The 17,440-nt window shown below is 38.7% G+C and overlaps 1 long non-coding RNA gene across 2 annotated transcripts in view; it reads left to right on the forward strand.

Annotated features, from left to right (window-relative positions):
* LOC140685615 (uncharacterized) overlaps positions 1-17,440 on the forward strand; it is a 46,938-nt gene that overhangs the window by 22,868 nt on the left and 6,630 nt on the right. The window lies entirely within an intron of this gene.

The raw sequence follows: 17,440 nt of genomic DNA on the forward strand, positions 1-17,440 counted from the left end.
CTTCTAAGATTCTTGTTGAAGACAACCAGATTGCAAACTCCCTGAAGGAAGTCTTTATGTCTTAAATCTCTTTGCTCAACAAATATTTACTCATATGCCAAAAGCCCAGGGAAGTCTCTAGTAAATCAACTATACCATTTGCAACATTCGAGTCTGTGTTCTAGTCACCAAAGCATTACTCATCACGGGACCTTGTTTCTAATTCTCCTGATGAGGCAGAAAACCATGAAACACTGTACTTGGGAAAAGTCACAGCAAATGGATATTTTCATTCATTTTATACAGTATGTATATTCATTTGTAGACTTCGAAAATTCAATAGATTACTTAGTATTTATTTAAATACAGTATTTTCCTATTTTCCTTCTTTAAATAAGAACAGATTTCTCTTCTTTTTGCCTCCTTTTCTCACACCCCACTCCTTCTTTCTTCCTTCCTTTTTGCCTTACTTAGATCATTTCATGAAGGTGGAAGTTATACCATCACCGTGGCTAATTTTCCAAGATTTACTGCATTGCTTGCTCCAAATATTTTTCCTCCACATTACTCACTTCTTATAGCTATGTCTCATTTAAATGGAATCATGTACAAGTGAAAAATAAGTGGCAATCCACCTCTCTTAAGAAGTATACTGTAAATCAAGAGTCTATACTTTATTACATAACACATATTTATTGAACACTTATATGCTGGGCACTGGGCTAGTTGCTGGAAACATAGCTGTGAGCAGGAATCCCATGAATGAGAGCTCGCAGCTAGAGAGCAAGGGTTTTCCAGGCCTAGGGAGTTCATATTCAGTCACGGTGTTTGAAGTATATTTAACTTCACAGTTAGAGGAGTATGGATTAGGACTTCTGGTTAAATAAATCCCTACTCAATTACTCAGCCATAAAAAATAATGAAATAATGTCTTTTGCAGCAACATGGATGGATCTAGAGGTGATCATACTAGGTGAAGTAAGTCAGAGAAAGACAAATACCATATGATATTACTTATATATGGTATCTAAAAAAATGATACAGATGAACTTATTTACAAAACAGAAATAGACTCACAGACATAGAAAACAAATTTATAGTTACTAAAGAGAAAGGGGGGAGGGATAAATTTGGAATTTGGGAATTAACAGATACACACACTATATATATATATATATATAAAATAGATGAACAACAAGGACCTACTGTGTAGCACAGGGAACTATATTCAATTTCTTATAGTAAGATATAATGGGAAAGAATCTGAAAAAGAATATGTTATATGTATGTGTAACTGAATCATTTTGCTGTACACTTGAAACATTGTAAATCAACTATACTTCAATAAAATTTTTTTTAATCCTATTCACATTATCGGTAATGAGAAGAAAACTTTTCCCCTTATGTTTCAGCATGAATTAGCAGAAAAATTATTAATCATTTAAACCCAAATTTTAAAAATCATTTAAACTTCCTCTCATTCAGACAAACTTTCCTTATTCGTTAGAAAAACTGACCATCCTGACTGCCCGTGACTGAACACAACCCGGAGACTCTGAAGAGTTACCCTTGTTGAGAAGTTGGTGGTAATAGTTCTCTAATAGGCATTCTTAATAAGTGATAAAAGTAACCTTTTAAATACTTAAATCATTTTGCTGCCAAGGGCATTTAATCAGGCCCATTGCCAAATGCTAATTAATGATACAAGTGGAAGATTTTATTTAAATTTGTTATATGAATATGTGGAAATATAAATAGAAACTGCCAATGGAGAGAAATTTGTCAAAGGTGGAATGTGTCGGATGAAGGAACAAACACCAAACTTTTAAATAATAGACCTGCTGTGTTACAGAAGATAATTGAAATAGAAACCTTGCCTAGAAGATAATTATTCACAAAAAGCTTTTTGTAATTTAAAGTATTCAAACTACTGAAAAATAAAGCAAATCATGAGAGTATTGTAGGCTAACACTTTTTAAATGTTACGAATTCAACTCAGTAGTGAGAGAGGTAGGTTATGGTGAGACGTATGGTAGAAAGGCCATCTCTTTCCTTGAATGTATTTGCTTATTCAGTGTTTATACTTCCAGTTGGTGTTAGTCCTGAGTTTATTTCCAGCACCAGCTGCTGCTGATGTCATGTCTTTCTGATTTGCAAAGCAAGTTTATGGTAGGGCTATGGTATTACCAATGGCTAATGGCTAACAAGATTTCTTACCCACTAAGTGAGGCGATGAAATACTGCTCAATCAAGGTATGCCTGGGTATTTATCAACATGTTTTCCACTGGGAAGCCTCATGGTTTGGCTTTTTGCCACTCATCCTCCTGACATGTCCCGATGGCTTTATTGTGGATTCAAACTATTGAGTTAGCTGACTGCAGAAGATACACCTAAAGTTAAGAGAGCAGTGGGGGCTACAGGCTGTTCTGTCCTTCCTGGATGTGAGCAGAAATGGAAAAGTCTATATATATTTTTTTCTTGTGTTAGTGGAAAGATTGGATCTATAGATCTCCAAACTTGAGTTGGCAACTAGCCACTTAATTTAATGAAATGGGTTATTCTGGTTAAAGAAACAAGTACTTTGAGTCAAGGAACAGTTTATAATGGTCAGTTTGATGGGATCCATTCAGTGAGGTACAGAAATAGTAACGAGGGGCTGTGAGTAGTTGCCACACTGAACAACAAGGCAGGATTTAATCTGCTCTATTCCGCTTGCTTCTGAGACTTCCCAATTTAATGCCTTTGTTTATGTGAATGTCCCATCCTAGAGGGAGCCTTCCCCACTTCACTCCCCTCTTTACATTCATCCATTACAACCAGCTCAAAATTCCAGGTTCACTGGAAAAACCTTGGTGCACTCTATCTAGAATTGATGTCTCATTCCACTGAAGAAAGACATTGAATACATTTATTTATTTATTTATTCATTTTAGTGGTGCATGCTAAACATGTGTTCTAACACTGAGCTATTTCCTTCCCCACTTATTAAATCCACTTAAAATCCACTGGATAAATGGCACTTATTGCCTAGAGTCATGTGACTGACACTTGTGATATACTATATATATTTTTTTAAGGTTTATTTATTTATTTATTTATTTATGCTGGAGGGGAGGTAATTAAGTTTATTTATTTATTTACTTTTTTCTAGAGGAGGTACTGGGGATTGAACCCAGGACCTCGTGCATGCTAAGCATGCACTCTACCACTTTTTTGTAAGTGCTTGAATTCCTATCTCTTCAAATCAGATTGCATATTCAGGGAAGGCAGGGATGACATCTTTGCATTCCCCACATCTTTGCACAGTGCCCAGCTAAAGAGATTACACAGCAAATTCTGTTGATAGACCAGTGAATGAACACAGAGGATTGAACTCATACTGCCAGTGTCATGGATAAGCTGGTGACTGAAGTGTGTGATTCTCACCATGAAGGCAAGCTGCCCTGTTCCTCCCCTCTTCATTGCGGCTTTAATGCCAGAAAGGGGCCAGGGTGCATCTCATTAAGTGAAACATTAACTTTTTACCACACATCCAAGTGGTATAAACATCTGGGACTGCTCAAGATAGACACATTCAAATCTGCATTACCAAACAGCTACAAAATGCCTGACAAGGCTTTTCAGTGTTTCTTTTTGCTTACAGAAGATCTCAGTCAACATTTGGGTTCTTGTAAGTGCGGGGTGATGTAACTCCCTTGGCATTACAAGGAGATCGTATTTTTAGCTACTCTTCTCAAGACCTGCATCTTCTACCTGGAACCCTAGGGATGAAATAGACCTTACAGACCTCTTCCCTTTACTGAGGAGGAAAGTGAGGCTTATAGAGTTTAAAGGACTTGCTCAAGGTCACTCAATTTGTTAATGACAGAGCAAACTCAAAGAGTTTCTGCACTTGTTCTACCACCATCTGAATACAGTATAATTCCAGACAGCTGCTTTATTTGACCATCAGATGTAGACCAAACCTTTAATTTGGAGGGCTCTTTTATATGCTCACTCTATATCATATTGAGCTGTTTTGATCTTCATATATCAAACCTTGAGTGCCCCTGTCAATTTCACAGATGAGGAGACTGCATCACATAGAAGTTAAAATGGTTTGATGTCAGCAGCAACTAAGCCCAGATAAGAGTTGATGGTGACCCTTATTTGAGATTTTCTTTTGACATTTAGGCTAGAAAGAGACAAACATTTCTTTCTCTCTGCTCTTGCTTGGCTGGTCCCCCTTGGGACCAATAACAAGCATTTATTATCATTTTTTAAAAAAGTTTATTGCAGTGTAGTTGATTTACAGTGTTAGTTTAGGGTGTACAGCAAAGTTACTCAGTTACATATATACATACATACATATTTTCTTTTCAGATTGTTTTTCATTATATGTTATTACAAGAAGTTGAATATAGTTCCCTGTGCTATACAGTAGGTCCTTGTTTATTTTATATGCAGTAATAGTAACATGTGTCTGTTAATTCCCAACCCCTGATTTATCCCTCCCCACCCTTTCCTCTTTGGTAACCCTGGTTTGTTTTCTATGTCTGTGAGTCTGTTTTTGGAATAACAAGCATTTTTATTGAAAATTGTTACTGGGACTCCTCACCCATCTGTGGATACAAAGCAAGGTGTGGGGACAGCGAGGACCCTGGCTCCTGCTCCTATCCCTTCTCTCTCCTGCAGGGCATGGAGCTGGTCTGCAAAGACCTCTCCAAGTGTGTAGGGGCTCCCAAGGGAAGTCTGGCATGTGCTGACAACTGAATTTTCAGTTTTAGAAATCAAGCTTTCCTTGCTTTCTCTGACGATCCCTTACCTGCAGCCCTCAACGCCTTCTGGGGGAGTGTTTCATTGCCATTTCTAATGGTGGCAGCTGTGAGGCCACCAATACTTACGTCCAGCGCTGTCTTTTGCTTCTTCTAATGATGCTGGTCTTTAGGTTTCCAAGCAGAGATAGATCCCACTCAGAAAAGAAGAATGGCTCTCTCCCTATTTCTTTGCCTTGCCTTACTATTTGGGCCTTAGAACATCATGACTTGGGTCTACAGTCACAAAAAGTCTGTTAAGAAAACAGCTCCTTCAGACTGTGGCCCTAATTCCTCCCTGTCGGGGGTACACGATGAAGTCAAATGTCAGGGTCTGGACAGGTCCCATTATTATCGTCCCTGACTTCTTCATTTCTTCTCCCTCATTCCCAAACCCTCCCAAACTCCCCTACAACAAAAAATAACATTCCTTCCCCTCCTTCAGCAAAACACCAAAAGAATCCTGTGTATGAACTCACGCAAACAGTCGTGGGAAAGAGTCACAGTGTTGCCAGTAGATGCAACCGGTGTTCCAGGTTCTTGTCCCGTCCCAGAAAGAATTCTGGGACAAGATTTAGAGGTTACAAATGTACAGTGAGGATTTATTAAAGGATGGATAGCACACTTTCAGGGGAGAGCGGGCAGGCTCAGGTGAGCGGCTGCCCTGAGTTTCTTTGCCAAGTTTGCTACATAGGGTGTAAAAATGAATAGGCGGAATATTCATTGGGGAGGGAAGGGTTTGGGGTCGTATTCCCTGATTATCATCCCAACTCCACCTTCCCAAAGGGAGGAGGGATTTTTGTTCTTATTTAGTCTGGATTGGAAGTGTCATGGCTTCGGTGCATGATGGATCCTTCTGATCTGCAAGGCTAATTTTATTGAAATGAGGGCATAATGAGCAAAAGGTTACATTTGGACACTAGAAATTCCTGCCTTTTCTCACCTTTCTTTGTTCTTCTTCAGGCCACTTGTCATTCCAAAAGGCATGATCCCTTATCAGCCCCAGGGTTCCTGCTTTTCTTTCTCTGCCCAAGGACCCCTGCTGCTTACATGCTGTGTGGTTTCCGGCATTTGGCCTGTGCCCCTCTTTTCTGCCCAATTCCTGCCATTTGGTCTGTGTCCCCCTTTCTCTGCTCATATCTAGCTATCTGCCTGCTCTTGTGAAGGAAAAGCCGGGCTGGGCTAATAAGATAACTCACAAGTCTAGGAATGTGAAAGAAAGGCTGGGCTGGGCTAACAAGAAAAGCCGGATAACTCACAAATCTAAGTATCGGAATACTGATCTGAGTTCTGCTGGACTAACTCGTAAATCTAAGTTAATTAGTGTTGGTTTGCTGATTCCCTGTTCATGTTTTTTTGCTAGCCAGCTGGATTTTCAAAGAGATATATCTGGCTTTGGAATGTTGGTTTGCTGCCTCCCTGCCTCCACTTTTGTGATAATGATGCTGCTAAAGCTGTTCCATGCCTATTGGCTGAATACCCCAAGCTTGTACTTAACCCTATAAAACCTCATGCGCACGTCTTGGAGGTGCTCAGAGCTTCGGAGCAGAAGCCCCTCTGAGCCCGCCGGCATAATACATCTGAGTATTCCAACCCTCTGAGTGGTGCTTGTTTCTTGGCTGGCCTGTCATTTCCGTAACACTCTGACAACAGGTCCTGTCGTTTCTCAGACGAAAGGGCAACACATAGCAGTGAAACCTCTTGCTCCTCTTGTTTTCAGATTCCTACCCTGTACCCGTATGTTGAAAGACATGATCATATTTAATTCTCACAACAACTGAAAGTTAACACTATTATTCCCAATTAGAGTGAGGAAACTGAAGCTCAGAGGGATTAAGTTAGGGGTAAGGAACTTGCCCAAGTCAGGCAATTATAAGTAAAATATCTCAGATTTCAACCCAGGTCAGGCTGACTCCTCAGCTTTGATGTCAAATAGCCGCTCATCAAACTTCAGGGTGTGTAAGGTTCACCTGCGGTGATTGCTAAGAAAGCAAATCCCTGGGCCCCGACCTCCCAGGGTCCAGCCATTGTCATCACCCCAAGAGATTCAACTGCAGGAGACAATGAGATAGTCCAGTGTGAAGGGCTGGGGTGCCCGGAGCAGAGCCAACTCTGCTAATGTAAATGCAATGGGACTTTATACCAACCTTGACCCACCCCACTGTTTCTGCTTGAGCTCTCTCATCTGGGGCAAAGGTCACATAGATTGTTAACATCCCCATTCAGGAGTGCACTTGGATGAACACAGCATTTCCTCAGGTCCTCAGAATAAGGCATTTATTTAAAGATTGCAGATACCCTGGTATCTTCACAGATCCACCAATCTGTGGGCTTCGAAGTCCTGGAACCAGCATTTTTACCATGTCCCTACCTGGATATTATGCATAATCAATACTAGTTATAAAAACAAACAAACAAACAAAGAAACAAACAAACGTAAAAGCCAGGAACAGATTCAGAAATAGCTCTTTATACACTGCTTCCAATATTAGTCTGTGTTTGAATGGTAAATAATTAGGAGAAAAAATATGACCAAAGGCATCTCTAGGCATTGTTTCAGTTAAATTTGTCATCTGGGCTGTGCTTACCTGTTCAAATCAACAGAACAGAGAGGATGGTGATGATAACACTGTAAGAAACAGACAAAATCAGAGCCTCTTAGAGTAACCCCCTTCTTCCCCCCATCAGTGAAGTATGCATTTCCTCACAGTTTATCCCCTTAGGCTTTCAAAGCAGATCCTGGGGACTGAGGTCCTGTGAGAATACAATTGATTGAAACTGCAAGAATTTTGGAGCATAAGGCCTGGAATTAATTAGCATCCTTAAAACAGCAGCACTAGGCCCTTGAATTTTTGGAACATATGAATGGTAACTGTTGATTTCTCAACCCAAAGCAGAACATCTGTTCTTCTGTAGAGAGTCAAGCAAAGATTGCAATGCAGAGTCAGGTGGGGGTAGCGTTGTTAGGAAATGTTCATATCATAGCTGTCCATTTGGATTTATTATTAGACAGCACTCAGTATAATTGCTTTCTCAAGAATTTTTAGATGTCTGACACATACACTGTACGTCTTGTGGAATTTTATTGGTCCTTCATCCTCTGTGAAGTTATTCCAGTCTGAAATGCACATAAAAAGTATCTGTAAAATGTAACAGTCTGTATTCAGAATTTTACATTAAACACAATTTATTAATTCCCATTGAGACATACTGTTTGTCATCTTGCCTGCTTGGATCTCTGGGAGATACATACAAGTCAGCAAAGAAAGGAAAGGAAGAGGATAAAGCAAACGAAAGGAATGGATACAGATTAAGTTGTTCCTCAAGAAGTAAATGACTAGATCTGAGAATAACAATGAGGTAACAGGGAAGAAAAGTCAAAACTTAAAAATAAACAATTATTTTGACTAGATCTAAGACTAAGATAACAATGTTATCTTAAAAAGTGACTAGATCTAAGAATAAGCTAAAATGTGGTAACAGCAAAGTCAAAACTTAAAAATAAACAGAATTATTAAAGATACTAAGTATAGAGGCTCATCTAGTGTACACATAAAGTTACATCTTTTTTTTTTTTTTAAATCGTTCATTCATTTTCATTTTAACTCAAGGCATCAGAGAGACCTTGGATACATCCCAGCATGCCCACATACTTGTTCTCTGATCTTTGGGAAGTTATTTAAATTTCCTATGCAAAGCGAATTTATGTAAAATGGAGATAATTCCTCCCTTGCAGGGTCATTGTAAGGATGAAAATGAAGTAATGCATGGAAGGGCGACCAATGTGCTTGACGTAGAAGGTATTTAAAAATGCGAATTACTTCTCTTCTTCCTCCTCTGTCTGGGAGCAGCTATGCAGCTGATATTTTTATGCTCAGACTTGAGAGAATTGGATTACTTAGTTGCTGCCTCACTAAATTAATTGGCAAGCAAACGGCTGACTACATTAATTTTCTGTCCAGTGTTCTGCAAACAAACACGGCTCCTTGTTATGAGCTAAAGTGGGTGGAGGTGGGTTCCATTAGGAGTAAGGAGCTAGGTGATGCTTGAAAAGCAGATTCATTTTCATTTTTATGAACTAGTTATGTTTTTTATTTCATTGTTATCAAAAGGAAAAATCGAAATGTTGTGGCCTTCATTTTTGTTTCACTTTCTGCTATAGTTGCGGACACCTGAAGCAGCCTCCGAAGTCTGCGGGGGTGGGGGTGGGGCGCCGGGGGCGGTGCCACGGCAGGTGGTGGGAAGGGTTTAGGGACGGGACGTGTGACCTGGGAGAGAGCACTCGCTCTTATTGCCTTAGGAGCCCTAAGCTCCTTTTGTCTTGGGATGCCTCTTTTTTCCTTAGAAGGGCTGATATGTTGGTAGGCTTTAAAAATACTAAAAATGCTTCCACGTTAGTATTTTCAAATTTTATAAACTACGGAGTTTATTATAAGGTGTAAAGGAGACTATTGAGTGCGAAGTGGAAGGAGAGCCGTCAGGAACTAGACCTAGATCATTAGAGTCATTAGCAGCTTGGCTTTTTCCATTTATACTTTGGTGGTTCGACTTCTGGAGTTACACTTAGTTGGCTTGATGGTGAATGATTAACGCTGTTGTGGGTACAGTCAGCCTCTCTGACTTCTCCAACGAGCTTCCAAATTATGCCACTTATTAATTAAATTAAATCAGCCTCATGATTTTATTTCTATAGCATCTTTTTAGTGGTGAGCACCATCTCTGTGATAAGAAAGCTTGAAAGAGTTTGGATTTTACCTGGCGATTGTTAGCTGCGTTTTCCTTAGCACCTTTGTCATCACGGCTAGGAATCAGAATTCCTCTTTACCAGGAAGAGAGATTAAATTAGAAAAAAATGTTAAATAACTTCTTTTTTTACTGAAGTACAGTTACAACGTGTCAATTTCTGGTGTTCAGCACAATGTCCCAGTCATGCATATACATACATATATTCGTTTTCATATTCTTTTTCATTAAAGTTATTATAAGATATTCAGCATAGTTCCCTGTGCTATACAGAAGAAACTTTTTTTTTAAATCTATTTTTATATGTAGTGGCTAACATTTGCGAAACTCAAACTTCCAAATTTATCCCTTCCCAACCCCTTTTCCCGATAACCATAAGATTGTTTGCAAGTAGTCTGTGCGTCTGTTTCTGTTTTGTAGATGAGTTCATAGTGTCTCTTTCTTTCTTTCTTTCTTTCTTTTTCTTTCTTTCTTTCTTTCTTTCTTTCTTTCTTTCTTTCTTTCTTTCTTTCTTTCTTTCTTTCTTTCTTTCTTTCTTTCAGATTCCACATATGAATGATATCATATGGTATTTTTCTTTCTCTTTCTGGCTTAACTGACATTTCATATTTCCAGCTTCACAGAAGAGTCACAAAACACTCTTCAAGGATTCCTCGTCTTAATCTCAGGTAAGAGACGGCCGTCTTTTTAGAAGACAGAACAACACTATTCATTAGCTCTGGACTTTTAACAGTCACTTTCTGCTTTATTCCCTTCTTAAGAGTGAACAAAGCAATGGTGCTTCAGGGTTAAGTGACAGAAATGAAATTAGCCCCAGGATTAGGAACTAACACTCTGGCCTGCCACTGAAAACAGACCGAATCCACTTCCATAGAGATATGGAAATGATCAAACCTGGTTTTTTTCCATTGGTCTTTCTAGCATGTATCTATCTGTCTGTCTGTCTAGCTAGCTATCTATTATCATCTGTCTGTCTACCTATCAATCCTATTTATCATCTATAACCTGTATCTATTATTATTATTATAATCTATTACATCTATCTATCTATTTTCAGAGAGCCATGATTTTGGTTAAGCCTATGTTGGTTGCTAATCAAGCTATAAATATAGCACTAATATTGGACTTAGAAGATAGTGAAAAAAAATCTAAACTTAAAAAAGAAATGCAGACTGGCTGAACTGGCCCAGACAGCCTAGCAATAAAAACAAATCCATTCTCTTGATGCTTTTTCCTGCACCACCCTGCATTGCATGTGGTATATCATTCCCTTTTGGCAAGTTTTTCTTTTTCTTTTTCTTTCTTTCTTTCTTTTTTTTTTTTTTTTTTGAGTAGGTGCCAGAAGGAAGACACACAGGTGTCACCAGTGTGTGCAGCCTCAAAAGGAAATTTCAGGCAGATTTTGTTAGGAAATAGTATTCACTGCTGAACTGCAAATTAGATTGCAAGAGCTTTGGGCATTCTTAGTAAATTATATAGCTAAAACCTGGAGCTCTACTAAACCCTTTGAATTTAATTTGACTGCTGGCAGCCATCAATGGTTAAAAGATTTTAGAAAACCTGAACGCTTATGCTTGAATGTGCTGGTAGGGGATGTCGTAGAAAAGACAGGTGGCTCAGGGAGCAAAATAAAACACTGGCCTTTTATAGACTATTCAAAATCTAATACAATAAGAATGAAGATACTGCATAATATTGCAAGTAGTGCTAATGTAATCAAGGCACACACAGCCTTATGAGGGACAAGTTCATTTTCCACCTTCTGAGTTATTACTAGTACAATGTACCTCTCTACTCTGCAGTCTTCATTCTGGGAAAGCTTGTCTTTTCTTGTGTTGCTAGCCTGTGTCCTTTGCATGCTAATGCGGTATTCTATTCTAACCCGAGGATAACAGATCAGCAAGTATCTCTGACTCCCTTCCTTGTGTAATGCATTTCCAGCCCAGCAGCTGACGTTTGTCTTAAACAGTCCTAAACATTTTTCATATGAAATTCAATTAAACTATTTCCTAGTCTGAGTGTCTGTGCCATTTCTTACCTTTCAGCTGAATGAAGTTTTCCTTCCTGTGAAAATACTTAAAAGTAAGCAATTGAAGGAAGAGGGGAGAGAGAGGGAGAGGGGTGGGGGCGGGAGGGGGTGAACCATGCTGTTTGGCACCATCAGCTAATTGTTTCAGCCTTTGTTTTTCTGTTCCCCTTGAAGATGAGCTGTATTTTAATTACTGCATGAAAGATTTGTCTTGATTAGAGGGCTAGGAGGTGCCAGTGCTTCTGAAAGAGATGAAACTGCATAAGAGGGAGAAGGAGGCAGGAAAAAGTGGATTGATTTTGGAAACTTTCTAGGCTTTGGCTGTCCTCTCCTGCCCCCTTGTCACCATGCACCTCACTTCTATTTAGGCTCCATTTCAGGTGCGAAAGGAGCTTTGAAATAATTGATGACACAGTGGTCTGAAATAGGACCGTCTTTGTTTGGGGTGAGGAATGTGTGGATGAGAACTTGGCTGGAGTGTGCCTCAAAAGAAATTGGGCAAAACATCTCCATCTACACGCCGTGAGAGAGAGCTTCCAGGTAGCATGGCCAGGGCTCTCTGAGCTCTGTTTCCTGAGATCAAAAAAACTGGCATGGTTATCCAACCAACTCTAGACACTGGGTGGGTGATGTGGATATAAAGATAAATAAATCTAAACCCCTCTGCACTGGCATTGCTCATAGTCAGTGGGGGAGATAAAAATGGGTACCTTGCGGCATGGAAATTCTCTTAGAACAGGCAAAGCTTCTCCAGGAGCACAGAGGATGGTATTCCCTGGTCGCCACTGGGGTGTGGGTTGGGTAAGGTTTCAATGGAGGATGTCATACTTGTGCAGTCTTTGAAGGATGAGTTGTAGGGGTGAGGGTCAGCCTATGTAAATAGGTTAAGGACTGAGGGTATTAAAAAATTTAGCAATGGATGGTCACTGGTACCTTAGTGAGAGCAGTTGGAGGGAGCGGTGGGGGTTGTGCAGCTGCCCTGCGTAGTGTAGGAGAGAAAGGGTAGCAAAGGAAATCCTTCGGATTTTTTGAAGAAGTTTACTTGCAGAAGAAAGGAACAAGATGGATTTTTTAATTTTTAAAATTTATTTTATTTTTATTTGCATTCTTTCTTATTGAAGTATAGTCAGTTTACAATGTTGTGTCAGTTTCTGGTATACAGCATAATGTTTCCATCATACGTATACATATATATTCCTTTTCACATTCTTTTTCATTGTAGGTTACCACAAGATATTAAATATAGTTCTCTGTGCTATACAATATAAACTTGTTTATCTATTTTATATATAGTAGTAAAATAGATTCTTAATTAGGGTTTTTCATGTTAAGATTGCACATAAAGTCAAGCGAAAAGTTGATATCTAGATATCTCAGGTCCCAAGTATTGCTTAAATTAAAAACAGACTCGATGTAGTGTGCATTTTTCAAATAGCTAACAATTAATGAAATCAGAAGACCTTTGCTCAATTCCCAATTTCCTTTTGCCTCTGTAACACAGCTTTTAAAGGGGAATATTCCTCACAGGGAATGTGAAATTATCTTCTCTTTACCCTGGGTGTTTTTTGAATTTTTTTAAAATAGCAAAGGACCTAGTCTAGTGTAAAAAGTGTATGTGATAGAAACAAGTTTGGCTTCACCTAATTGCCAGAGAAGCAGTAGATGTTTAACCTAAGGTAACATTTAGTTGTATAAAGAGTCTTTTTTTTCTCCCCTAATTCACAAACTGCATTTGATTAATTCATTTTAAATGATCATTTCCAACTTCTTTATAAAAGTTGATGTGAGACCCACATATTTTCAGTTTGTTTTCTTTTTATTATTAAACTGCATACCATCTTCTGTGCTCTCAATGAAATGATTTTCCAAACACTGGCTGTGTTAGGGGAACAAACAAAGCTCTCTGTTCTCTAATTTCCTCCCCCTCCCAACCCCCATGATTGAGAAAAACAATCAGAAGTTAATTTCTGGAACAAAGTAGGGGAGGAAGGGAGGAAGGGAGGAACGGTGCGGGGACTTGGGCATCTGCGTGCATGAGGGGGAATCAGTCCTTGGTCTGACACTGAGCTCAGGCTGATTCTGGGATAAGCATACATGCTCACTGTGGAATTGAAGCTTTCAGTGTCCAGGACTGCTGCCAATGAGTTGAAATGAGGTGAAAGAGTAAGAACAGTGTTAAAAATAAAAATAAGAAAAGAACAGTGCCAGCTCTGGAAAAATTTGCGTCATAAAATAAGGCATCATATTTTTATCACAGAGGGCATACTTTTCCCTATTGTTATCGCTAGAATTTATTTTACTTAATGTGAGTGATGATTACCTGGTGAGTATGTGGTCCGTAAATGGCACCTTCATTCATATTTAGGTGGATGCTATCTTTTTCAACCCTACTTCTTGAAATTTTTATTTTTGGAAAATGCCAGGGATGTGTTGAGGTCCCGAAAGATCAATAAATGTTGCAACTGAATTTTATGGGATGTGGAAATACTGTAATAAGTCTGATTGGATTGTTTCTAGGTAGAAAATACTTTTATCGCTCTAAGAATGTGACAAAATTTGGAGAAAAGTTACCCCCAAATCAGGAAATGCATTTCAGGAATCATTGTGTATTGTTTTAATGGTTTGGTTCTCCTACCTGGTGCCTTGTGGGAGATACTGAGGAAGTGACTAGGAAGCTTGACTTGAAATAGTCACATCCACAGAAGAAAACCACTCGGAACTCTAGGAGAAGATATCCGATTGTTTAAAGAAAGTCTGAGTCAGGAAGCAAGTATACAGGCTAAGAAAGATTTACGTTGGTAATTTTTTTCCTGAATTTTAATTTTGATACAAATTAATCTTCATATTTTTATGAAGCTGAGAAACTTCTTGAACTTAAATAGTGATCCCAGGTGATGGTTACTCCGATTTGCAACAAGGGTTTGCAATTTTCACAATAAAGGGAATATTTTATTGTTGAAAATCAGCAAATCCTAAATCAGTTTCTCTTCAGGATGCCTAGTGTTTCCTTAGGTTAGAATATTTTCCTGTGAGGGGAACACAAATTCTGTATCAGCTCGGTGAGGAAAGTCTTACCACTTCACGAAAGGAAAGACCAAAAAGTTCTTGATGAAGTCTGGAAGAGGCAGTTGGAACCTCCTAGTAAAGGAACAGATTTTTAATCCATTATCCAGTGCAAGAGAAGATATTTAAAGCTATGCCATGCATCTGATATTAGAATCTGCTTTCCGAGCCTGCCTTATTACTGGCTGTTACTCAGTAAAGCATAAAAGAGTTTTAGTCCAATTTATCTTACTTATTTGTTGTGGGGGAAAAAATGCCATATGAACCACCAATCTAAATTTATGGTTATTTCAAAAAAGACAGAGGCTGGAAAGAATCTTAAAAAGTTAATGCGGTTAACATCCTTGTTAGTCAGTTTGTGATACTCCCTCAAAGAAAAGCAGTTTTAGAGAAGTGATATTTCTCATAAAGTCTAAACAGGCCTGCCTTAACTTTCTTAATTTCAAATTTCAAATGAGATATGTAGACCTATGGAGTGTCAGAGACATCTGTTAAATCCAGTCGTGGACATCACGAGGGTTTATGTAAGTGTGTAAATATGTAGGAGTGTAGAATTTCTGTAGATTTTACTGACCAAAGAAAGGTCACAGAAAGACACACTTTTCTTCCAAGTTTTAGCCTAATAATTTTAGGCTATTCAATTTTAGGTTAATTGTGTATTGCTTGAATAGATTGATCTGGAACGTGAAATGGTAATTGCTATCAATTAACATGTATTTGGAAATTTTACTGATAGTTTGGTAGGGTAGGATGACCAAGAGAAATGAGTTCATTGTTTATTCTGTGTACTTATGGTTCAGGTAGGGCAGAAATGGGGTCGTATATGAACTGAGTTCCATAAATGAAGTAAACTCTGTAAACAAGTTATCAAATAAGTGGAAAATTTTAGATGATGAATATTAAAGAATATTTAGGCTCCTTATTGGGCAAGAGCTGTATGTCCATGTTCCAATTCAGCCAAATCTTGATGAATCAGAAACCAATTCTCCTGACTAGGAATTACCCAGGGCTGCCTTTGCTGCTGGTCATCTCGCTTCTTATTAGCATAATCCCCAAGCAGATGGAAGGGAGTTGGGAGATAAAACTCAAATCAGCTTTGTTCCTTTCTAACAACTCTGGCAAACTGTTGACACTTCTGGCGAAAATGAAGTTTGGGTATTCTCTGTGGATTTTTGTTATTTGTGCTGTCCTTGTCTCCACAGATAATCAACAGTTCACTGCATAATATATAGCAGAAGCCACCTGGCTGAGGCTTTTGAATGAGTAATCAGAGGTAATGCAAATTAACACCTTTCCCTTGGAAAAAAATAACTTTCACATTCACCCAGTCCAGTAAATAGAGGAAGTCATCTGAATTCTAGGGTTTTAATGATAAAGGAGTCAAAGCAAAAGCAAGGCATTTCCCTCCTCCTGTAGAAAATATACATTCTAATTATCTTCTTTCTACCAAAAGGAGACAATTCAAGTTGGGTTGACCCTGCATTTGGATGAAATTAAATGAAAAAGAACACATGTAGAAATAACTCATGTTCATTTTCTTCTCCTTTCCCAACAGCTGTGCTGATCATTAATATTGAGAAATATTTCATTGTTAGAAATTTAAAAGTAGTAATTAAAAACTTTATTTTACTTTTCATAATAGCCCAGATTGCTTGTACACACTTCAGAAACTACACCAAAATATTAACAAGTTGATGAAGATTCTAATTTTTAAAATTTTGCTTACTTATGTGTTTCAGAGTGCCTTCCTCAAGTAGAATCATACTGTTCATATTGTCTCATAATTTTTTTCATTTAACATATTGTATCATAAAATATTTTCCCATAATATTACTTTTAAACGGTACATAACATTTCATACTAATATTGTAGAATTTATTTAGCCCCCTAATGCTGGACATTTGGTTGTTTCAGTTTTTTACTACTGTAAGCAAATACAGGTTGAACATCCTTATAGCTAAATCTTTGCTTAAGTCCATGATTTTTTTTTTCCAGGACAAATTCCTAGATGAGAAATTTCTGGGTCCAAGAGCATATATACATTTTAAAGCCTTTTGAAAGGTTTTTGCCAAATTGTCCTCTAGAAAGGTGAAGCTATTGATATTTATGCTTGGTGATAATTTAAGACAGACCTATGTCAGGGGGCAAAGTTTCTAGAATATCGAAATGGCCTGTTGTTTGAACACAGCAAGTAAAACACAAGCCTATCTGTGTGTGGACGTAACTCTGATGGCTGTGGTACTGAGTGAGTGATGCTAGCCTCTTCCCTTGCCTAGAATTTTGAGACCTCGAGAATATGCCTCGTTTTCTCTGGGACTCGGTGGGACCTGTTTGGTCTGCAGGAGGGCTGGGTGTTCCACTTTTAAAATGAGTTACTCTAAGTCTGCATCCTGTTCTCTGCTTCCTCATTTCCCCTACGTGGGAGTTTCCATTTCCTTGAAATCAGAGGATCATAGTGTGTGGTACACAAGACCATGCCTCAACACTGACCATGGCGTTCCCAAGGTCTGTTACAGCTGAGGATGTGGGAGCCCTGCTGCCAGGCTTACCTCCCTCAGGGGATGTACGTCACCTTAGATGTACGTCACGTAGGGAGAGACGGGTGTCAGAGGTGCAGGTATGGGTTTAACGACCACAAAAGCCTGCTCTCGAGGTTCAGAAATCCCCCAACTTTTGGTGCTCAGAGGTGGGAGCCCTCTGAGCAGAGAAAAATGTCCCCTCCGTAGAAGGGAGCCAGAAGGTACAGAAAAATCTTTATTGAAAAGAAAAATTTAAAACATACACTACTTTCTGGATATATAAAAGCATTGTGGTTTAATCAATACCATTAAC

This window comes from Vicugna pacos, chromosome 2 (assembly GCF_048564905.1).
Source record: "Vicugna pacos chromosome 2, VicPac4, whole genome shotgun sequence".
Classification (NCBI taxonomy): Eukaryota; Metazoa; Chordata; class Mammalia; order Artiodactyla; family Camelidae; genus Vicugna; species Vicugna pacos.